The sequence below is a fragment of the Typopeltis vanoorti genome, chromosome 7, assembly GCF_054136105.1.
Source record: "Typopeltis vanoorti isolate ZY-2024b chromosome 7, IOZ_Tvanoo_1.0, whole genome shotgun sequence".
Lineage (NCBI taxonomy): Eukaryota > Metazoa > Arthropoda > Arachnida > Uropygi > Thelyphonidae > Typopeltis > Typopeltis vanoorti.
This window is the reverse complement of record NC_143555.1, coordinates 75,556,831-75,582,274: the sequence shown is the minus strand read 5'-3', so window position 1 is coordinate 75,582,274 and position 25,444 is coordinate 75,556,831.

Below are 25,444 nucleotides of genomic sequence, written 5' to 3'. Positions count from 1 at the left end.
CATGGTACTTGGTATACACTAGATAGCATCATTGATAATTTGTTTGTATTTTTTTAAATGCCTTTGATATAAGATATAGGAGTTCTGTGGACTTCTTCTGATCTTGGATGCTGTATAGGAGAGCTGTTAATTTTATTATTATTATTCTTAGGTTGTAGCCATTTAGTAAAGCTGTTTGTTTGATCATTTCCTGTTTGGTTTTCAGTAGTCAGTGATCCATGAAGTTCCTGTTTGATGTCAAGAAAGCAAATTCTAGATTTATTTTCTAGTGTAAATTAAATTTGATTCAAGAATGTAAATTGTTGACCTTTTTTGTAGAAATTAATGGAGTTCTAGCTTTATATGCTTCCAAATTGCAAAAAGTCATTTATGTAGCACAGTCCAAGTGACAGTTTGGTGGAGAGAAGATTCTTTCAGGTATTCTAAGTAAAAGTTAGCTAGGTTAGTTGTTTTCATCATTTAATCGTAACATGTGACTACATGTAGAATTCTAATGAATGCCTGCACTCCACTGTTTCTTTGTTCAAATTCATCACTTGTCGTTTGCTTATGCTATGCAAGACGAACAATTTGTATATAGTAAATAATTTTTACCGTGGTAGATGTGTGGAGAAGAGTTTGAATGGAATGAAGTCACATCAAGTTGCAAAAAAATGGACTTTTATCTATACGTTAGCAGACACATCTGGTAATGGTGGAATCAGAATCGACAGAAGGATGTATAGTCAGATTTCATCTATCTCCAAAGTCTCACAGAGAATAATCACCATAACTTTAAACTCAAACCCAAAAGCAATGATAAGCTGTACGTATGCACCCACCAAGACTTCAGATGAAAACTCCAAGAATGTTAAACTATGCAACATTCATATTCTTATGGAACAAATTTTCACACAAACCTGGAAGAAAAAATGGATCTGGGAACATTCAAATGGAACAATATCACAAACTTATCACATTTTAATCATTGGAAAGCAGGTGAGATAAAAGTGAAGAACTGCTTTGAAAAACTATTGAATAATTCATCATTTAACTTCACTACAGATGACTTGCCAGAAACAACTGACTAGAACTTCCCATTACATGTAACACTTTTATGCTGCAAACATTTGAAACTGCACTAAAAACCCCAAAGAATTAAAGCACCTCGATTAGATGGTATAACTACAGAGGCTATTAAACATGGAGGAAAAGTGCTTTGGAAACAACTGTTAAATATCTGTAATACAACTCTAGCTATATCCAAGCGTTCCTTCACAATGAAGAGAAGAGACCTAATAATACCAATATCCAAGAAAGGTAATCTGAACAACTCAGAAAATTAGAGTAATCACACTACTTCCTATAACATTGAAAATTTATAACAGGATGCTTCTAAACTGAACCATACATAAACCACTTCTACTCAAAAATCAAGCAGGTTTATTGAAAAACAAAAGCACTGCTGACAAACATCCACTGTCTTAGAAGGAGCAAGAGATAAAAACCTTCCCTGGATCTTAAACTTCATACATTTCTCAAAAGCTTTTGATGTTCAGAATTGTTGGTTATATGGCATGCCCTTGAAAATTACACAGGCCTGCGATGGAAAAGTTGTCTGAGAAGTAATAATTGATTCTTATAGATTTTTAGGTGCTGAGTTCAGAAAAAAATAGTAAAAAAATTCCATCACCCACCAATTTTACCCAATTTCTAATTTTATCATTTTTATTAGTAGTATTTGGATTTAAATTCAGCATATTGGTATTTATTTTCATTCTCCTTTATTTACAGCTAATTAGTTGTATAAATGCTTTTTTTTGAAGTGCCTTTTTATGGTAAATAAAGGAAATTTCCATGAAACTTCTCATTCTTAAGATAGGAGAGGGAGGGAGGGAGGATTGGTTGGTTGGTTTATAGTTTATTTGGCGCAAAAACTACAAAGTTCATACTGTGCCATACTAAGGTTACAACTATACATAAGCAGTTAAAGAAAATTGTAAACAATATGCCTGTACAAAAATTAGGTTCTACAAAGCAGCATCTACATAGAAACAGAATTGCTGCAGAGGGCACAGCAATACATAAGGTTAAAGCAGTATTTCCCAACGTTTTTTGGATCATGCCCCGCCTCGAGGATTTTGATGTCCCCCCCCCCTCTCGCTGACAATCGTGAGTGTTTTGAGTATATCATTGACAAGGTGACGAATGCAACATCATTTTCTAATTGCTCCCCCCCCCTGTGGTGCATACGCCCCCACATTGAGAAACACTGGGTTAAAGGTTACAGTAGTACAAAAATAGTCAACGATACAAGTTAAATAAAATGCATGTACAAGACACCAAGCCAAGGAATAGCGTATTTCCCACTCTGACTTGTAAAATTCACCTGGAAAGAAAGTTTTTAATAAATACAGGAAGGTGTCCTTTAAGACCAAGGTTATAGAGGTCTTTTAACATATAGTTAAAATTGTAATAGAGGTTTTTACAGCGATACATAAATAGGCAAAAAGAAATTATTATACAACATGCATAAAAATAAAATTTGGCAATGCGGTATCTACATATAAACAAAATTACAAGAAGGTTGCACAAATATACAAGGTGTCCTACAGCAATACTTAATTAGTCAAAAAAATAGTATATAATATGCATGCACAAAATTTAAGCTAGGCAGTGCAGTACCTACATATAAACAAAATGCATGCACAACAGCCAAGGAATGCAGTATTTTTATATATATATATATATATATATAAAAGATTATTACAACAATTGTTATTACAGTAATACAGAGTTAAAGAGGAATTATTATACATGTATGCATAAAAATTAAGTTTAGCAGTGTGGTATTTACATATTAACAAAATTACAAGGTAACACAAGGCTATAGAAATGCATGATTGGTCGGAAATTAAATTAATGAATAATATATACATTAGTACTCAACTCCTGCACATATACATCACAAAACATTACATATTTTGTAATATATACTTACAAGAGTTAAGTGAAGCAATACAGTATTTACATATAAACAAAATTACAGTCAAATGTGTTTGTATAAATTCTTTGTAAAAAATTAAAAACATCGTGCAATCTGCCTGAGTGTATATGGTCTGGCCAGGTAGGCAAAAATTTCATTCCTCTCTCGTGTGAAGTGATGGCACTCTACCAGTATATGATAAATAGTGAGATGTGTATTGCATTTTCACACATGGGAGGGTCATTAGCTCTCAGTAAATAAGAATGCATAAGATGACTGTGACCTATGTGGAGCCTAGTGAGAACAACTTCCTCTCTTCTCTTTATTAGTTGACTAGAATGCCAATCCTTAATTTCAGGTTTAATGTCATATAATTTGTTAAATGCTTCCTGCCATGATGACTGCCATTGAACAATTAGCTTTGATCATATAAACTGTCTGTAGTCTGTATATGGTACTGTCAAACAGTACGTGGAGAAAGTTTGAGCTGATTTAACAGCTGCAGCCTCACTTCCCTTAATTCCAATGTGGCTGTGAATCCAGTGCAAATGAAATCAGAATTAAGGATTTTCATTTTGTGAAACAGGTGTAACACCTCATAAAGTACTGGATGTGATTATACATAGGAGAGGAGATAGCCTGTAAAGAGCTCAATGAGTCTGCATGTATAAATTATAAACTTTTGGTAGCAGTTTTCTTTTATATGAACAAGTGCAAGCTGAATGGCATGTAACTCTGCTGTATAATTACTGCAGTCAGGTGGGATCTGGTTGGAGATAATGTCAGTCAGCACAGCCAACAGAGGTATTGGTTCTTGAACCATCAGTATAGATAGGCAAGAAATCAGAGTGTGCTTCTCTGTGTGCATTAAAAAGTTGGAGGTAGACAGATGATGGGGTATGAGATTTCTGTAGCTGACGAAGTGAGAGGTTGCAGGATGGTGTGCAAACCTGCCATGGAGGGATGCTATTATGTTTAGTGTAGGAAATGTTGTCAACATTTATACCAAGAGCTTGCATAGTCTCTTTAACAAGCATACCAAAAGGACGTATGGCAGTTTGAAGTGTGTGGTATTGAGTTTCCCAGTGCAGAGAAAAGAGATTAGTCCATGCAGGATAATCTGGGAGAGACTTTAGGGTATAATTATGAGACAACTGTTTCTGTCGAAGTGATAGAGCTGGTTCATTTGCTTCAACATAAAGACTCTGAGTGGGTGATGTGTGAAAGGCACCAGTAGCTATCTGTATACCCTGATGATGGATGGAATCCAACTATTGCAGGTTACTCTATGTTGCAGAGCCACAGACTTGAGACCCATAATCCAGCTTTGGACTATAAGTGCACGATAAAGATGGGGCAATGAAGCTCGATCAGCACCCCACTCAGTAGAGGATAGAATGAGAAGAAGGTTCAATGCTCTCTTGCACTTTTCTCTTAGTTGACGAATGTGTGCTAGAAATGTAAGTTTACTGTCAAAGATCAGTCCCAAGTACTTAGCTTCTGTAGCTACTGGAATAATAGTGTTCCACTGTTAATTCAGGATCTGGGTGAAGAGTGTGTTTTTGACAGAAGTGTACACAGACACTTTTTTCTGTTGAAAACCTAAACCCATTACTAAGAGCCCACAGAGAAACATGATCAATTGCTTGCTGAAGTCGTCTTTCAATTACCCTCATGTTACAGGAGTGGCAGTAAATTGTGAAGTCATCAACATATACAGCATTATCTACAGTGGGAGGAAGCTGTCTGGTGATTGAGTTCATTTTAACAGTGAAAAGTGTCACACTTAAGACAGTCTTGGGGAACACCCTGTTCTTGATGATATGATCGAGATAGCGTATTTCCCACTCTGACTTCTAAAATTCACCTGGAAAGAAAGTTTGTAATAAATAGAAGTCTTTTAATATGCCATATCTCCAGGCTGTGTCATAAGCTTTTTCCATGTCAAAAAAAAATTGAAACAAGGAGTTCTTGTTTCAGAAATGCATATTTTATACAAGTTCCTAAACGAACCAAATGGTCTTAAGTTGAGCGATGTCTATGGAACCCCACATTGTGTATTGGAGAGAAGATTGCTGCTTTTTAAATACCAGAGAAGTCTGGCATTAATAATTTTCTCTAGTAGCTTACAAAGACAGCTGGTGAGAGCAATGGGTCGATAACTATTTACTTGTGTTGGATCTTTTCCTGGTTTTAGGATAGCAATAACAATTGACTTAAGGCAAGAATTTGGAAACTCTTCCTCTGCAAGCATTCTATTGTATAGTAAGAGAAGGAGATCCATAGAAGATCATGGTAGATGTTTTATAATTTCATAATGGATGTCATCAGGCCCTACTGCACTAGGGTAGTAGGAGAGCTCTTTTTAGTTCTTGTTTAACAAATGGCTGATTGTATGGCCCAAGAACATTGGTAGAAAAATTTAGCCTTTGTGTCTCTTGCTGTTCTTTCAGAATTAAAAATTCAGGAGGATGTGATGCTGTTGCTGAGATTCTGGCAAAATTTTCTCCCAGAGTGTCTGCAATGGCTTTGGGATCAGCAATAACACTTCCATTATGGTCTAAGGTAGATAATGTTCTATATCTGCCTTTCGTTTTCCAGATTTTATCCCATACATTTTTTGGACTGGTCATTTGAATAATTGATGTAAATTGGATCCATGATTATTTTTGACTCTGACGCCTCACATAGTGTGCTTTGGCTTGAGCGCGCTTGAAAGCTATAAGGTTTGATGTGGTGGGATATCTACGAAATATATCCCATGCTCTGCGTTGCTCTTTTTTAGCTGTCTGACATTCTGGGTTCCACCAAGGCTTTGGATAGAGTGGAAACTGAGATGATGTTTTTGGGATGGAAGCTGTTGCTGCCTGTTATATTATATATTTTACTGCTTCATTGATAGGCATTTGACTGATGGCATCAGCATTAAATTTTGCAAGATGAGAGAAAGTGTTCTGGTCAGCCTGGTCCATTTTCCATATAGGTATCCGTGTGGACAAACATGGTTCCTGTGAAGACATTGTGCAGAGAACAGGAAAGTGATCACTTCCACATCCGACTTGAGCAGTGGAAGAATGGAATTGGAGCAGATTGTAAGATCAATTGCAGAATATGAACGAATGGGTAGGCATATGGAAGAAAGTATTGAATTTATTATTTAAAAGTGAGAGATTATTATTATCAAGAATTCTTTCAATGATTTGACCTCATCTATTAATGTTGGCACTACCCCATAGAGTATTGTGACCATTACAGTCACCCATCAAAAGTATGGGTTCAGGCAGTTGCAAGATAAAGTTATCAAGATCAATTTCATTTAACTCAGCACTTGGTGGTAAATAAATTGAACATACTGTAATAAAAAATCCCACAGAGAAGCGAATCGCTACTGATTCCAGAGAGGTATTAAGTTGGACCTGATGGAAAAGAATATGACTTCCCACTAGGATAGCTACTCCTCCATGAGCAGGACTACTCCAGTTCTGTCGTTGCATACAACAGTGAAATTCCTAAAGGTAGGGTACTCATTGGGTCTTAAGTACGTTTCCTGTAGACAGAAACAAAAAGGTTTGTGTTCCTGCAAAAAAAATCTGGCAAAATCCACGACAGTTCCATTGTACAAATTTTCCTATTGTTTTGGTTTTATAGACTTGTCTGATTTTCAGGAGGTTGAGGGCTTACCTTTGTCATATTTATCAATTGTTTTGGGGAAGTATGGACGGCCAGTGTCCACCTCTTCCTCTGGTAGAGTATTCAATACGTCTGATGTGTTAGGATCAGTTGGTAAATTTAGTTTACTTTCACTGGGTACTGAAGTATCCATTTTTTCTGTGGGATAAACAGGAATTGCATGTGAAAAAGAGGCTATGGAAGAGATATAAGGAGACAGGTGAAGAGAGGATGTGTGAAGAATATAAGACACAGGCCAGGAGTGACTAGTGTGGTAAGGAAAACAAAACTGGAATATGAGAGGAGAATTGGCCCTAAGATCCAAAGAAAATCCTAGGGAATTTTTTAGCTATGTGGCCAGTAGGAGGAGAAACGAATGTGGAAGAATGATATTGTGGGATAAAAATGGGAATAGAGTGACTGATGCAGAGGACATAGTGGAATTGTTCAATGACCACTTTATTGGAGTATTTCATCCTGGAGGAGTCAGTTTTAATGCTAGAGGGATAGGGCAGGTTCAAGGTTTAGAGGTACAGGAGGAGAGTGTGTTTCAGATACTGAGAACTCTGGATGTCAATAAAGCTTTGGGACTGGATGGTATTTCACCACGAGTTTTGAGAGAATGGGCTAGGGAAACGACAGTGCCTTTAACCTGGCTTTTCAATGAAAGTCTGGCTTCGGCAATGGTGCCCATGGAATGAAAGGAAGGTAATATAGTACCATTGCATAAGGGTGGTAACAGACTGGAAGTGTCTAATTATAGACCAGTCTGTGTGTCATCAGTAGTTAAGATCTTGGAGAAAGTAGTGAGGGACCGTATACAGCATTGGGCAGATGAGGGTAATGTTATCTGTGAGAGTCAGCATGGATTTGTGAAAGGGCACTCTTGTTTTAGCAATATGCTAGCCTTTTATAATAAAATTACAAGAACATTAGATGAGGGAAAGGAATATACTGCAATTTCCTTAGACTTAGCAAAGGCATTTGACAGGGTGCCACATGATAAGCTGATATTTAAGTTGCAGCACATGGGTCTGGATGTCAGATTGGTCAACTGGATTCAGGATTGGCTGTCTGATAGGTATCAGAGAGTTGTGTATGGTGGAGCAGTTTCAAGGAGACAGAAGGTTACAAGTGGGGTCCCACAGGGCTCAGTATTAGGACCTATATTGTTTAACCTTTATATCAATGACATTGCCAGTGGATTGCAAGCGGATATTCAGTTGTTTGCAGATGATGCGAAGCTGGGAAGGATTATTAGTAATAGTGCAGATATGGCAGCCCTGCAAGAGGATTTGAATAAGCTTGATCTATGGGCAAATAAATGGGGGTGTCAGTTTAATGCAGCAAAATGTAAGGTCTTGAGGTTTGGGAAACATCGATGGGATGCTGCATACTCTATGGGAGGAGTTATACTGGAGGAAGTTGGGGAGACAAGAGATCTGAAGTTTAGGGGACATATCGCAAAGATGGTGAAGGTTACACAGAGGATTGCTGCAATTATGAGAAGGACACTGACCTGCAGAGATAAGAAGGTTATCATTCCGTTGTATAAGTCTCTGATCAGACCACACTTGGACTATTGTTCTCAGATTTGGTCCCCAGGATTTGAAGGGGATAAATTAACTGTGGAAAGGATACAAAGACAGATGACAAAGATGGTTTCAGGACTGTACAAGGATAGTTATGAGAATCGGCTGAGGGAATGTGGACTGCAGAGTGTGGCGGATAGAAGAAGGAGAGGTGATATGATTGAGACTTTTAAACTGTTGAGAGGTGGTTACAGGGTTGACACTGGGGAGTTCTTTCACTTGGTTGAACAGTGGGAAGGAGTGATGACAAGAGGCCATCCCTGGAAGTTACGAAAGGAAACTGTGAGCAAGAGGGTGAGGAGTGGTTTCTTTGCATGGAGGGTGGTTGAGCCGTGGAATGCATTGCCTGATAGAGTGGGGAGGGCGAGAACGGTCAATGAGTTTAAGGAGTGGTATGACTTTGTGTTACTTAGGGGGGGGCCCTCCCCCTCGATGAGTCTTGACAGACTTTGTTCTTAGGCAGGACCTACCACGACAAGTCTTTTGACTCCATGGAGGCCTGAATAATAATAAAGTCTGTCAAGACTCATCTGTATATGGAGATCGACCATATACAGATAAACCACCAGATAATAATAATTATCTGGTGGTTTATCTCTAAGTGATATCTTTGCCATAATTTTTTTGATAAGTGGGTTTTCATCAAGTGGGATCATTTTTGAAGCTGTCTCTGGAGTAAGGCCATAGGTCATGTGATTGATGGAATAGACATACGAGTTTGAGTTGCTACTGTCACTTTCTTAATTGTTACCTTCTCAGCATAAGAGGATCTCAGAGCAAGTGTGATAGTGGCTAGCTTTCTTTTTGCATCCTGGTATGTTATATTTTGCTCTGTTTTTATTCTTTGTATTTCTTTTTCATTTCTGACATGCATGAGAGTAAGCGGAATGATCTCCCTGACAGTTGACACATTTAGCTTTTTTTTTTTTTTTTTTTTTTTTTTTTTTTTTTTTTTGCACAGCAAGATTTATCATGCTCTTTACTACCACATCAAGCACAGGTAGTAGAACCATGACAGGCAGTTTAGGCATGCCCATAAAAGCAGGGTATCTCAGCTGACCTGTTAGTGATGTACATTCTAACAGGACAGCTGAGATACTCTGCTTTTACAGATGCTGAAGGCTTAAGTGTATCAAAAGTAAGGATGATGTTCTTGGTTGGAATTAGGCGACCATCCCTACGTATCAGGTTGTGCCTCACACCTGTCACTCAAGTTCTGAACATATCTCCTCATCAGGAACATCAAGGAGATCCCATTCTGATATCACTCCTCTGCAGGAGTTAAGTGTTTTATGAGGTGTTACTGTAATTTCTATTCCACCCACTGTTGTTGCTCTAAGTAGTTTCTCGGAATGTTGCTGACACAATGTTTCCCAAGGACATCACCAAAACGCAATTTCTTTACAGTTTTGAGAAGTCCTGCCAGTCCTTCTAAACCTTTTTGAATAAAGAAGGTCTACTTTTCCCTATTGGTTTTTCACCTGTAGCATGAATGATTAAAAATGTTAGTACATTTATGTTAGCATCATATATCTTTTTTCTTACTTCTGTTTCCATATGCTGTATCTATGGTATCAGTATTTGGTTGGGACTTTGTTACAGCCCATGAAACATTTGAGAATAAGGATTCATGATCAAGAAGTTTTTGGTTTGGCACCAGAGCTCCCCACCCACCATGGAGTCACACATGGATGCACACTGCCTGGCAAGCAATGACTGTGCTCAGGAGTGGAACGCCAGGGCTACCCCAGATGCTATACCGGCACTACAACAAGCCTAGGATCCTGACCCCGGACAATGGGGTGAGAGACTTACTGCAACAACACTGTTGGCCCTTGCAGGCAAGCCCACTAGCCGATTGATCCTGGCTGGGCCATCCAGCACTGCCCGTCTTGTCGAAGCAGGGGGCCAAAATAGTGCAAGACTACCAGGATCCCCCCTTTCCAGATGTACACGGGTCACACTACACGGCAAATACGGCGGCATGGCGTTCGATCCCAGTGGTGGTGGTCTGGAAAAAAGGATAGTGAAAAAGCCTCAGGAGAAGTAGAGCGAAGAATACAGGAAGAAAAGCAAAGAAAAAGAGGAAGAATGAAAAGGGCCAGTACCATCACTGGAGGTCCTGTCCACCACGAATAGGTGCCCCACATGGAGGGAATAATGCAGCTACAAGTGCAGCTGGTTACTTTTGAATCTGATTCGCCGAGATAACTGATGACTTTCCTGTTGTCACAGATACTTACATTTTATAATTTCTGAAAGGTGGCATATTTTCTGAGTTAGTGTGAAGATTTAATTTAATGTGTTTGCAGTTTTTTTTAATGTTTTTACATAGTGTTGATGTCATTCGTTAAAAATCCATTTAACTGTGTTTTAAGTGGCTGCAAAAATTCACCTAACATTTTCTGCTGCATATGCAGGGAGTTAGTGGTAAAAAACAAAGAAACGTTACATATTTCGTGAAAAAAGTATACTATGCATATTTTGGGATGAAACTTGGTGACTTAGATAAGCCATGGGCACCCATATAGTATGTTCCATTTGTGTAGAAGAACTTAGGTGGTTGAAGGGAGAACAAAAATCTTTCCGTTTAGAAATTCGCATGGTATGGTAGGAACCCCACAGTGCCATATCGATGACTGTTACTTCTGTTCTTTGAATGTTTGAGGTTTTAATGTGAAAAATAAAAAAGACATATCCTATCCTAATTTACCATCTGCAATATGCCCAGTGAAACATGGTCCTGAAATACCTGTGCCAACACCTCCACAAATTTTAGAACCACTCAGCAGCGATTCTACTATTATTACTATTATTATTACGGGCAACTCCAGGGAGTCATTAGACTCATTGAGGGAGGCCCCAAATCATATTCATCACAACTATTCTACATTCATACAGTATCTATCATACCTCGCCTTAAACTCATTCACTGTCACAGCATCCACCACAGACTCAGGGAGCGCATTCCACTCATTCACTACTCTAAAAGTAAAGAACCCAGCTCTAACACCTTTACTAACCACACTTTTGCCCAGTTTCCATGGATGTCCCCTAGTCCTCCCACAACCAGCCCTGTTCTCAAAAATATCTTCTGAATTAATTTTATAGAAACCCTTCAGTAATTTGAATGTCTCAATCATATCTCCCCTCCTCCGCCTATCAACCAATTTTTGCAACCCACAAATCCTCAACCTGTTCTCATAAGGTTCATTCCACAGACCTGCTATCATCTTGGTCACTCGCCTCTGGATCCTCTCCACCTCCTCCCGATCAAGAAGAAACCTAGGTGACCAAATCTGAGCACAGTAGTCAAGATGGGGTCTTATCAAGGCTCGATACAGAGGAACAATAACCTGCTTGTCTCTGCTTGTCAATGTATTTTCAGCAACCAAGTGATTTGATGAGCTGATTTGGCCACTTTTGCAATGTGTCCCCTATATTTCAATTCCTTATCCACCAACAATCCTAAATCTCATGCCTCATCAATTTCCTGGAGCACGGTTCCACCAATGCAGTAAACTGCCGCCAATCTTTTCACCCCAAAATGAATAACCTTACATTTTGCCACATTAAATTGACATCCATTCTCCTTAGCCCAGACCTCCAATCTATCCAAATCATCCTGCAAAATTTTGACGTCATCTGCATTCACTATTGCCCTACCCAACTTCGCATCATCCGCCAACAAATGAACTGTTCCTCTCAGATCCTTTCCTATATCATTTATGAACAAATTAAACAGCAGTGGTCTCAGAACAGATCCTTGTGGCACACCACTAGTCACAGGCCGTCTTGTGAACTCTACTCCTGAGTAAACCACTCTCTGATATCTCTCCGTCAACCACCCTCCTATCCATCTCACCAACCCTATGTCCATTCCCATATGCTGCAATTTACTGATTAGAATTCCATGTGGTATCCTGTCAAAGGCCTTAGCAAGGTCCAGTAGAATCACTGTAAACCCATTACCCTTATCCAGTTCAGCCGTCACTGTGTTATAATACGTGAGCAAGTTACTGAGGCATGACCTACCCTTCACAAAACCATGCTGTCCCCGATACAGTATCCCATTTTCTTCTATCCAATCTTGTATTTTCCTCTTGACTATTTTCTCTAAGACCTTGATAATGATTCCTGTTATGCTGATTGGCCGGTAATTTTCAACAGCAGCCTTGGAACCACCTTTGTGCGGCGGAACTATTTTCCCCTCTTTCCACCCCCTTGGGACTGACCCAGTCCTGAGGCTCAAATTAAACAAAATGGTCGAGATCACTGACAATTCTTTAGCTGCTTCACATACGACGCGAGCTGGTATACCATCCAATCCCACAGATTTATTGACATTGAGGTTCTGTAATATACTAGTTACCTCTACTTCATTCATCACAATTCCAGTATAAGCTGTTGGTTCTTCCATTCCTGCAAAGTCACCACCTGGATGATATACTCTTGCAAAGTGCTCGCTCAGTAATTCCACAATATCGACTGATTCGGTTACCTCCCTACCCTCAGCATTTTTTAAGATCATTCTACCATGAGCAATTTTCCTTTTACTTGCAACGTATTGAAAAAACTGTTTGGGATTCTCTTTAGCCTGCGTGGCCAATTTCCTTTCGTAATCTGCTTTTGCTTTTCTTACCACCCTTGTTACCATCCTGGCCTGAGCTTTATACTGTTCCTGCGCCTGATGGTCACCCTTCTCCTTAAATTCCCTCCACAATTGTTTCTTTTTTTGCAGCTCAAGCTTAATAGTGTTATTCATCCATTTAACCCCTACTTGATTTATTATTCGGCTCTTGTTATACAGTCAACCATTGCCTCCTGCAAACAGTTCTTAACCACCTCCCATGCACTATCAACATCCAGCCCTTGCAGTTTTACATGCCATGGCATTGAGCCAAGCACACACCTAAGCTTGTCATACTTACCAGCCCGGTAATTCCACATGTACCCTGTCTTAATTGTAAATTCGACTCCTTTAGTCACCTCCAAAAGAGTAAACCCAAGAGTTTTTTTTGTTATATAGCAAATAAGAGGAAAAATGACTGGTAGAATGACTTCAAACAGTGCTCATGGTAGGAAGCTGACTGAACCAAAAGAAATAGAACAGTTGAGTTGCTGAGTGAACATTTTGCAAAGGTGTATCATCCAGGTGGTGATTTTACAGTTGCTAATGTTACAGAGATGCATATTAACATGGAGGCTGATGAACAGGAGGTGTTCAGCATATTAAAAAATATGAATGTGAACACAGCATTGAGATTGGATGGCATATCAGCCAGTGTACTACATGAATGTGCAAGATAATTAGCATTGTCTCTGATGAAGGTGTTCACAATCTAAGTCTTGTCTCTGACAGGGTTCCAAGGGAGTGGAAAGGTAAGATAGTACTATTGCATAAAGATGCAATAGTACTATCTATTGCATCTAGTTTGCTACCCCTCCAAGACAGAGGGGTAGCAAACTACAGACCAATTAATATATCGGGAGTAGTTGTTAAAGTGTTGGAAAAGTTGGAGAAAAGTAAAATATAACAGTGGGTGGATAGGAATGCAATACTGTATACTGGGTAGTATGCTTTTTGCCAGAATTGATTGTGTGTTCCCTGATGGTGAATGGGTTCAAGGAGAGGTATGATAGGATTTGTGTGTATGATGATTGATTTGGGTCTCCATCAGTAGGTCTCTGGACTCCATGGAGATGCCATAAATAATAATAATTATTTTGATAGCATGGAAGACTGTTGCATAAATTGTAAAATTTAGTTTGGATTATAAAATATTAATGTGGTTAAGGGAATGGCTGACTGAGAGATACCAAAGAGTGATATATGGTGGATGCAAGTCTGCAAGATGTAAGGTAACTAATGCTGTACCAAAAGGATCAGTTCTTGGTTGTTATTCAATCTGTACATTAATGATATCCGGACTCCATGGGGTTGGAAAAAGTTGGTGAAAGATAAAATACAACGGTGGGTGGATAGGGATGCAATACTGTATAGTTGGTAGCATGGTTTTGTCAGAATTCGTTGCGAGTTCCCTGACAGTGAATGGATTCAAGGAAAGATATGATGGTTGATTTCGGTCTCCAGACTCTATGGATTTGCTGTGAACAATAATTATTATTACCCTTGATTATGTATTCAGACATACAGGAAATGAGTACAGAATACAAATACCAAATTTGCCTGTATGTAGCCTCCAGTCAAGCCATGTTTATATATGGTGAAGAGAAATGGAAAATCACTATTCAACAAGCAGTTAATATCAATAGTTTTGGGACAACATGCCTTCGAACAATACTGGGTATACAAGGCAAGATCACACCTAATACTCTCATTCTTGAAGAAAGCTAGCAAATACCTCTAACAGAGCTTAAATTCAACTGAAATGGTTGGGACACCAACTTAGACATTCACCTTCACTTCTGTTCACTGTTCTTTCACTCTCTAGGCCATCTAATGGACAGAGAGGAAGGCCAAGGAAACAGTTTGGGCAATCCATAAGCAAATTTCTTTTTGAAGATGAGGCTCATGAGCCATCTGAAACTTACCATTTGACACAAAACAGAGCAACCTGGCTCACTCACACATGAAAATGTGTGGTTTTATAGTAGTTGATCATCTATTCTGACTGGAAGCATCCATTAGAGAGATCTTTCTAAATCACGAGTACCTAGTATCATTTTTCTTAATGGGAAAAGTATACAACACTTCAAGGAGATTTGGAATATCTAAAGAATCAACAACTCCAAGTGGGAACCACACTCTTCTATACACGAGATTCAATTTTAAGTGTCACACTTTTTGCTATTAAAGTTAACTCAATAACTGAACTTACTTGAACAGTAAGCAATGCCCTCTATGTAGATAACATTACCATCTTCTGTGATTCATGGAAAGGCAGCTATGGTAAGCCACTGACCATCTTGCAAAATGGGTGCTTGTGAATGGGTTTAGATTTGCCCACCTTTTTTTTTTTGCCATAGATAATCTTCATTCTGACTCAAAACTCAGATTAGAACAAACTTTAATCCCAGATGCTAAGTTATTTGGGGGACATACCTCACAAGAAACCGAGTTTGCTTCCTCATGTACTCCGTTTGCCAAATAAGTGCAAAAAAACGAACATCCTTCATTGACAGATGTTCTTTGCTCCAGTGTACATAATACACTGATTAGATTGAAACTTGATTATTGGTCCCAGGTCTATGCTTCTGCCAGAGAGTATATTCTGAAATGGGTGGACCCTATCCACCATTAAAGCCTTAAGAATTACAACTGGAGTATTTCAAACCTTGCAGATTCTTACCTGATCCGTTGATGAAGCAAATGACTCATTCTTGTTGTTTCAATGCCAATAGCTGTCTCTGCTATATGCTACCATAATAAAATTCCATCCAGCCCATCCGTGGCCAACTATTTTTTGCTTACAGTGGAAGAACCTGTACACACCACTTACTGCCATATGACCCTTTTGTTTGCAAACAAAATGAGATCCGGGTATTAGGGTAGACAATGTTGAACAGATGCCATCAAATATACTACCACCATGCAGCTTTTCTTTCTGCAGGCTATCCAAACATTTTGTCCCTCCTGTTGTCTCTGCTAGCAACTCTTTCATGCATATAGAATAGAATACTCTGATTTGTGCCAATCTATACAGATGGTTCAGATTTAGAAGATCTAGTGGGATGTTCTTCTGTCTTCCCAGACAGTATATCTGCTCTAATCCTACTGGAACGTAACACCTTCACTGCTGAGCTGTATGCTATAGAGCTTGCCTTAAACTACATAAGACTGTATTATATATTTATAGATTCACAAAGTTCTCTGCAGGCAATAAGATGTTTAGAGCTGCAAAAACATCCAGTGCTCTCTTGTGTCCAACATATTCTCTTCTCATGTATGGAAGCTACATTTGGACAATGCACTTCCATTGAATTCCAAGACACATTGAGATTAAGGGAGAAATGAAGGTCCAGATACTGCAGCCTGTTTCTTAAGCTTTCCCTCTCCCCTATACTGATAACTGGCACATCATTAGACAAACTTTTGATGGTTAGTTTAGGCACCACCCCCAGAGTGTTATGTCTGTTTAAATCTCATTAATATTGTCTCATAAATGACAGTAAAGGTCATTCTGAGAGGATAACTACAGCAGGAGAAAGGTAGATGCAGAATACTATTATAAGAGTTCCAACTGAGAGTTGGATGACAACTACCTCTATATTTGTATTAAGCAGGACTTGCTGGAAAGGATTATAGGTGCCTACAAGGATGATGAATTCTCCATGGGCAGATTCATCCCCCTGTCTCATCCTTACAAATGATGGTTATGTTGTGTAATGCCAGATCATAAAAGGGCTTCAGATATGTTTCCTGCAGACAAAAGTATATTAGTTTATACTTCTGCAAAAGAGCTCAGATGTCATTCATGTTTTTATTTTTTTTTGTTGTTGTTTATTTTTGGCATTCAATGTTGAGGTCTTCTTTACATTGGCCTTGATTTCTTTTTCTTTTTCTTTTTGAAGAATTGTGGACCATCAGTGTCCATCATTTCTTCCTCATCAGGAAAAGTATCCAGGACATTGTAACACTGGACTCCCTCTACAGCAGTGCTTCGCAAACTTATGGATGTAAAGGCCCTCCTTGGAAAAATTAAAATATTTCACGGCCCCCATTGAAAAAAAAAAAAAAATCGTAATACAGACATATATTATTATAATATTTATTGTATTTATATTCAATACAATTTATATTCAAGATTTTGCATTTGTAAACTTTTTTTTTGTGCTACTTATGAATACCTTTGAAATGAAACGTATATGAATAAGCATATATTTACTAATATTCATTAAGTGCCGAAATATGCAGCAAGCAAAATTTGTGAACCAACACCAATGTGTGATTTTTGTCATTAAACTATAAAAAATATAAAAGAAATAATAAAAATTAAACACGTTTCTTTTAAGATAAAAAAAACTTTAGTCTTAAAACATTTTAAATTTGTTTTCATTATTTCACGGCCCCCTCCTCAACAAAACTTACAGCCCCCAGTTTGGGAAACGCTGCTCTAATAATAATGACCACTAGGTATGTTAATTGTTTTATATTCTTGTCGGAGGGAGCAGAAATATCTTATCTATATTAATGGATCAAGCAACATGTCCTACTTGATGCTCTGCACTATGTTTCATTATTATTTTTTTTTAATTATAGGATTTTCATTTGAGGGAACAATTTTTGGCCCTCAGGAGTAAGCCCATATTAATTTTTTTTTCTTTGATGAAACAGCAAACAAATTGTATTGTTCAGGAATATTTGTAGTTGTGAGAAGGCAGGATTGACATGTTAAGGCCCATGTTGATACTTTCTTCAGTTGTCTTTAAGAATTTTGCTCTCACAAACAAAGTTTGTGAGAGCAAAATAAAGTTTGTAATGCAGAGCCTAACTGGGTAGTTGATCACAATGGAAATTGTGAAATTCAGGATGATATTCCCAGTGCAAACCACCTGACTATCCCTATACATGAGGATTCTCCTTAATAGCTGTCACTGCTTGGTCTTTCAATACAGAGCAAATCTCTCCATCTGGAACACTGAGGAAATCCCATTAGGATATTACTCATCAAGAATGGGGGAGAAAACCGATTAGTATTTCTACCTTCCCCTGTGGTTATTGCACAAAGAGTTGCTCTGCGATTTTGTTGTTGTTTCTATATGGATGTCCCCCTAAATTTTTTGTTTCTTCATTGATTTTGGAGATCCTGCCAACCCCTTCTGGATGAAGAAGGATGACATTTTTCCAAGTGCATGTTCTTCAGTTGAGTGTAATATTAAAAAGATTGGTATGTTTATTACTGCCTCAATGTTTTTTTGTTTTCATTTGATGTTGCAATTGTTTCTGGACATGGCTGGGGCTTGTTCAGGGACCTCGATAAACTAGAGGATGAAAGGTTATTGGGATAAAAAAAAAAAGGCATGGGCACCCACTCTCCTGCACTCAGGAGAATGACAAGGCTACCCTGGACTCCATACCAGCACCACAGCAAGCTTTGGGGCCTGTTGCAGTGTACCATGGGGATGTCTCACCTTGATTGATAATGGGTGGGACATCCAGGACTGCCTGTGTTGAACCAAGCAGAAGCCAAAGTAGTGTGAGACTACAAGGGTCCAAATGGCAAACTTGGGTGACACTGGATCCAAGTGATGGTGGTCTGGAAAAAAGGTAATAAGGACTTGGTGAAAGTAAAGCATAGAAAAGGAATGGGAGGTCCCTTCCATCAGAAACAGGTGCTCCCATATGAAGAGACTTTGAACGGCTTTAATGTTGTCTGCAAGAATGAAATGTTGAAAAATGAAAATAATGACCACATGGTAATGGGAAAAATAGTGCACTTATGTGATGTTATCCACAGAACAAGCATGAGATTGCATTGTTGGAGAAATGCCTGTCAAATAATATCACACAGAAGTGAGAGATTGGGAAGATACAAAGGGAGAAAAAGTGGAGTATGAAAGTGTGAGAACAAGGGTCAAATTCTGTATGGTGATTTATGATTAGAGGTGTCCTTGAGGAGAGTCCCACCAAATCATGTTTATCTGGTACCAAAGTTAAGGATGTAGTGAGCAAAGGTGAAAGAGATGTTTATGTTGACTAGTATAAATGATCTAGCAAGTGACAAATGTGGTATGCTTTAACACAAGCAAAAAAGAAGAGTGAAAAGGTAAAAGATGCGTGTCTACTGCCTATGAGAGAGCTATGATTGCGAATGAGTCAGTGTGCGGGAGAAATGGTGTGGAGTGAGAATGATGGAAGGAAAGGATCTATATATGAGGTCAGTAGCTTACATTTAAATGGATTTGGGGTCATGAATCTTGAGAAAGTACTGTTCAGAAGTGCAGGGGTCAGGGAAACTATAATGTTCATGGGGGATGCAGATGAGTGTGGGTCTATGCAACCTAGAGGTAGTAAGTGGGAGAGTGATGATGATGGGATGCTGAATGTAGCTCCCTAGGTTCTTAACTTTAGTGGGTTAAGGAAGAAAAGGTCTAAGTGAGGTTGTGGGATGAAGAATGCCAAAAGTATTCAGAATATGGACAAGGAGTTTTTGGCATTGGTTAGCTCATCTTGGGCAAAAGTTAAAGGTATTAGTGAGACTTGGTTGACTGACAATAATATAGTCATAGGAATAAAATGCAAATAATGTCTTCAAAGTGGACAGAAAAAACAGCATGTGTGGAGCATGGTTAATGTTAATGATAGAAGAACTGGAGCCAAAAAGAATTGGAAGTACAATAGGAGGATAGAGATGCAGAGGGCAGTTTATTTTGAGGCTATCTGGTGTTGAGATAGAGGACAAGCTATATAATTGGTTGCTGCTATAATCCAGGGAGTATTAGGGTGAATGTAGATGAAATGCACTGGAAAATTAGCACAATGAGTGCAGCTTGAGTAATTGTGGTGGAGGATTTCAACTATGAGGTAAGGAGAAATGGCCACAGAGAGAGAGAGAGAGAAGGAAGTGGAATTTATACAGCGAATTACCTGAGAAAGCATGGAATGGGAAGCCCATTTCAACTATGGGCTGTAAGGAGAAATGGCCACAGAGAGAGAGAAGGAAATGGAATTTATACAGCTAAGAGAGAATTACCTGAGAAAGCATGGAATGGGAAGGACACAAAGTTCGACAGTGCTGGACCTGGTCATTGGATTCGTAACAATACCTAATATAATTATGCTGCCTCATCCATTCAGGGAAAAGTGATCATGTAGTCTTGACCTGGAAGATATCTAGACATGCAGAATTTTCTGTTAAGAAGGAATATATGTGGAATTACAAAGAAGGTGATTGAGAAGCTGAGGAGTCACCTTTCAACAGCACCTTGCCATAAGAATTTGGAGTACAGAAATGGTGGTGATGTATGGAAGGTGGTTAAGACTTATTTGAAGAAAGCATTATCAGGCTGTATTCCCAGGGTAAGAATGATTGATCATGTCAGAGTTAGATGGATTAATAGCATTATTAAGCAGGAGCTACAAGCAAAGAAAAAGTAATGGATGGAGTATAAATAAAAGTTGATTAGCATTCCTCATGAGCAAAACGAGACGGGATATGCCAGATGAGAATTACATTCCCCCATCCCCTCGCCTCAAAAATCCTTGAGTCACTTCTTAGAATGATGATGTTATTAGGTTCATGGCAATTCTAGAAATGGGAAATTTTTACATTTGTGGTTAAGCTCAGTAGTAAAGGTGGTTCCACTGGAACAAAGATTGTGGGCTTTAGGAAGGTAAATTCTAGGAAAGATCTATCTAGGAAGGGTAAACAGTTGTTCTTTTCCTAGGAAGGGTAAACAACAACTGTTTACCCTTCCTAAACACCTTAGTCACACACCTGCCTAATGATACACTTGCCTTCACTGTATACAGAAAACCCACACACACAGGCAGATACATTCACAAACTCTCCCACCATCCCTCACAACAATATGGCATCATCAAAACTCTTACTAAGAGAGCCCACAATCTTTGTTCCAGTGGAACCGCCCTTACTACTGAGCTTAACCACATACACAACACTTTCCTCTCCAATGGCTACAGCGAACACAGTATCAAAAAAATAATCAGTTCCTCCCCCATTACCCGTCAACAAGATTTTAAAAATGCCATCACCATACCCTACATCCGTGGCACATCTGATAAAATAGCCAAGATACTAAAAAAGTACAACCTACACATAGCATATAAGCCCTACCGCAAACTTGCTACCCTTATCCGTTCTACGAAAGATCAACTCCCTCCTCTCTCACTGCCTGGAGTTTACAAAGTACCCTGTTCCTGTAAGCTGGCGTACTTTGGACAGACAGGCAGATCAGCATCCATCTGCCTGGAGGAACACAAGTCTTACATATGCAAACATAACTATGGCCATTCAGGCTTGGCTGACCATGTTTTGGACACCACCCACAGAGTATCACGGAAGAAAACCACCATGCTCCACCACAGCAAATTCAAGAAAGAAAGACTTTTCTTAGAAGTAGCAGCTCTCAGAAACCAACCAAACCTTAATACGGTTGCATTAAGCTTCTGAAGATTTGGGAAACACTCATCACCAGAAGTCCCATCTTACATTCCAGGCCACCTACTATTGCCCTTAGAGGGCGCTCCACCTAGGTAGGACTTTAGTGTCACCCACGTGGTTGGGCTTAGTATTGTAAGATTTGTGTGTGTGTGTGCATGTTACGTTAATTGTTTTTGTAACCCCCGTAGATGTCCTAGTGACTAGGCCAAAATATAGGAATATTAAATTCTATTTTATTGAGTGTTGTAAAATATCCATTAAGCCTCCAACATGATATCTTCGTAGGAAATATTCCACAGACCCATCACCATCTTGGTCACTTGTCTCTGAATCTTTTAGACCACTTCCTGGTCCCCAAAAACTGAGGTGACCAAATCTGTGCGCAGTAATCAAGATATGGCCGAATCATAGCATAAAGAGGGATAATAACTTCTTAGCGTAGTTATTATTTGGTCTTTTTCATTAAAATTGATACATAATATTGGATTTATTGGACCATGGTTTTGATAAACATTTATACATAATTGTCGACTAGTTTCGCCAGCTGTGTCGGTCTGGCTTTGTCAAGATGAGAAAGTTTAATGAAAGTTTTTGCATTTAATATTATACTAATATTAAATGCATAAACAAAAGAATGCAGTAACAACTTAAAAAAAACAGTTAAACAAATTGGAGAGCACGCATGACATCAAACGCATAAAAGCAATAAGACTTAGTCATTGTTATTAAGTCGCGTTTTATAATTTTTCGCATAATTTAGGTCTGCTGAATTTAAGATTTTTCCAAATGTCTTTTAATATTATTTCCTGTCCATAGGACTACTGCAGCTTCTTTAAAGGTTCTACATCTGTAATCCTCTTCGATATATGGCATGGAGCTGTTGTCCCAATCTAACTTCATGAAGCCTAGAAATCCGAAAGAAGGAACATGTCAGAGATGTCAATAACAATAGAACAGACACCTCAGGGTTAGCACATCATTTCTCAACTTCAAACCATTCAATAGATTGGGACAACAGCTCCATGCCATATATCGAAGAGGATTACAGATGTAGAACCTTTAAAGAAGCTCCAGTAGTCCTATGGACAGGAAATAAAATCCAGGGAATAATATTAAAAGGCATTTGGAAAAATCTATTCAATTCAGCAGAACTAAATTACGCAAAAAATTATAAAAAGTGACTTAATAACAATGACTAAGTCTTCACGCTTTATGCATTTGATGTCACGCGTGCTCTCCAATTTGTTTAACTGTTTTTTTTTAAGTCGTTACTGCATTTAATATTAGTATAACCTTTCTCGTCTTGACAAAGCCGGTGAAACTAGTTGACGATTATGTATAAATGTTTATCAAAACCATGGTCCAATAAATGCAATATTATGCATCAATTTTAATGAAAAGGACCAAATAATAACTATCATAATGAACAGTCTTGATGGATATACAAAACTTGTTAGCATGTTTTTCAACATAAAAATAATTCATTGAGCTATTTTACCAACTTTTGCAATATGCCTTTATCTTCATCTAACTTTTCATCCACCCTTATCTCCAAGTCCCTAGCCTGATCAATTTTCTGCAAACCAATATCATCAATATGATACACTATATGCAAACTTTTCAACCCAAAGTGCATAACCTTACATTTTGCAACATTAAATTCATTAAATTGACAATCATTATCCTTTGCCCACAATGCCAAATTATTTAAATAATCCTGCAGGATATCTACATCAACTATTGCTCTCCCCAGCTTTGCATCATCAGCAAAAAAACTGAATATCACCTCTAAAATCTTTCCCTATGTCATTGATATACAAATTAAATAGTAGCCCTAGTACCAAACCCTGAGGTACTCCACTCCACCATATACTACTCACTGGTGTCTGTCAATCAGCCATCCCTGTATCCATGCTACTAGCCTCATATCCATTCCCTCCAGTTTTTGTAATAGTTTCCCATGTCACATGCCTTGGCAAAGTCGAGCAGTATCATAGTGAAGCCATTACCTTTATCCAATTCTTCTGTCACTTTATTATAACATGTGAATAAGTTACTAAGACAGGAACTACCCTATACAAAGCCATGCTGCCCACTATAGAGTATCGTATCCCTATCCACCAAGTGTTGTATTTTACCTTTCACCAACTTTTCCAATACTTTAACAACCACTCCTGATATATTAATTGGTCTGTAGTTTGTTACCTCTGTCTTGGAGCCACCTTTAACTTTATGGAATAGTACTATATTATCCTCTTTTCACTCTTTTGGAACCCTGACACAGCTGAAACTTAAGACTGATTGTCAGAGAAAATGCCAATTATCTTGCACATTCACGTAGTACATGGGCTGATATGCCATCCGGTCCCATTGCTGTGTTGACATTCATATTTTTTAATATGCTGATCATCTGTTCATCTCCCTCAATTTCGATGTCTGTCTCTGTAACATCAGCAACCATAAAATTTCCACCTGGATGATAACACCTTTGCAAAATGATCACTCAGTAACTCAATGATTTCTTTTGGCTCAGTCACCTTCCTACCTTGAGCATTGTTTAGTCATTTTTCCTTATTTGCTACATAATGAAAGAACTCTTTACTTTGTCCTGTTTGGCTAATTCTCTCTTATAATCTGATTTGACATTCCTTACAATACAAGTCATCCTTCTTGCTTGCACTCTGTACTGCTCATCACTATTTTCTTTATATTTCCTCCACAATATTTTCTTTTTTGTAGATTTTGCTTAATATCCCTACTCATCCACTTAATTCCAACTTGGTTTATCCTCTTGACCTTTGGTATGCTGTCTCATACTGCTATCTGCAAGCAATCTCTGACCACTTGACATGTACTACTGACATTCTTTTCTTGTAACTTTTGAAGCCATGTCACTGTCCCAAGATGACTCCTGAGTCTCTCATCACAAGCATTATAGTTGAACATAAATCCCTTCTTAACATAGAACTCCACGTTTGGTAACGTCCCAGAACAAGAGAGCATGGTCACTCTCCCCAATTGGAGGCAGAGTGTGTTTACCTTGGTTGTAGATACATCTTCTGATGCTATTATGAGTTCCAATGCCCTCAAACCCCTTATCCCCTCTATAAAACGTTGTTTCATGAAATTATCTCTTAGTAAATGTATAAATCCCACTTCCATCTTGCTGTGCCCCCCCCCCTTCTTCGGTCCAATCGATGTTCCCATAGTTGAAGTTTCCATAATTGTTCAGCCTACACTCGTGCTGATTGGAACGTATTTTGTCCTATTATAGAATGTGAGAGTTGCTAAAACATGACCTTCCCTTAGTAAACCCATGCTGATCATTGCAAAATAGATTCACTGTCAAACCATTTCTGAATGCGAGCCCTAACCAATTTTTCCAAAATCTTCACGACTCCTGCAATACTGATTGGTCGATAGTTGGATATACGTCTTTGCACCATCCTTGTGCAATGACATTACCATACATTCTTTCCATTTCTGCAGAATCATCCCTGTTCTGAGACTCAAATCATATAGCCTGGTCAAAGGAATAGCCAGTTCAGCTGAACACTCTGAGCACCCATGCTGATATCCCATCAGTCCATATTGCTGAATTCTTATTTAGTTTGTGCAACAGATTTAATACCTCCTCTTCATATGCCTGAGTTTCTTCGGAAGAGGTAGCAGTGAACTCAATGTTGCATACACCAGGTTGATAGCTTTTAGAAAAATGTGCCCTATTTATTCTTTGAACTCGAGGAACTCATTCTAAATTGCATCATTTAAGCATTTTTTAAAAACTTCCCAACACTCCTCAGGTGGTCATAAGTTCATCCTTTGTAGTTCAGCATGTAACCTTTCTGAAAGGAATATTCATAAACATAGCTACTTCCCAATGAGTACTGCATGATTACTGTCACCAACTGGAGAAGACTAGTTACATCATTAATTAAAACACTCTTTGACCTTGAGTTTCTTCTGTCACATGCTGCTCAAGAATGTTGTCTCCACAACAGCTCGATAAATTCAGTTTCATTCTTCTCATGAGATTTTACTGCTACTCAATCAATAATTGGATAATTAAAGTCTTCCATTACAGTTACTCTTTTCATACCCATATTCCTGTTAAATTGTTAGTAGATATG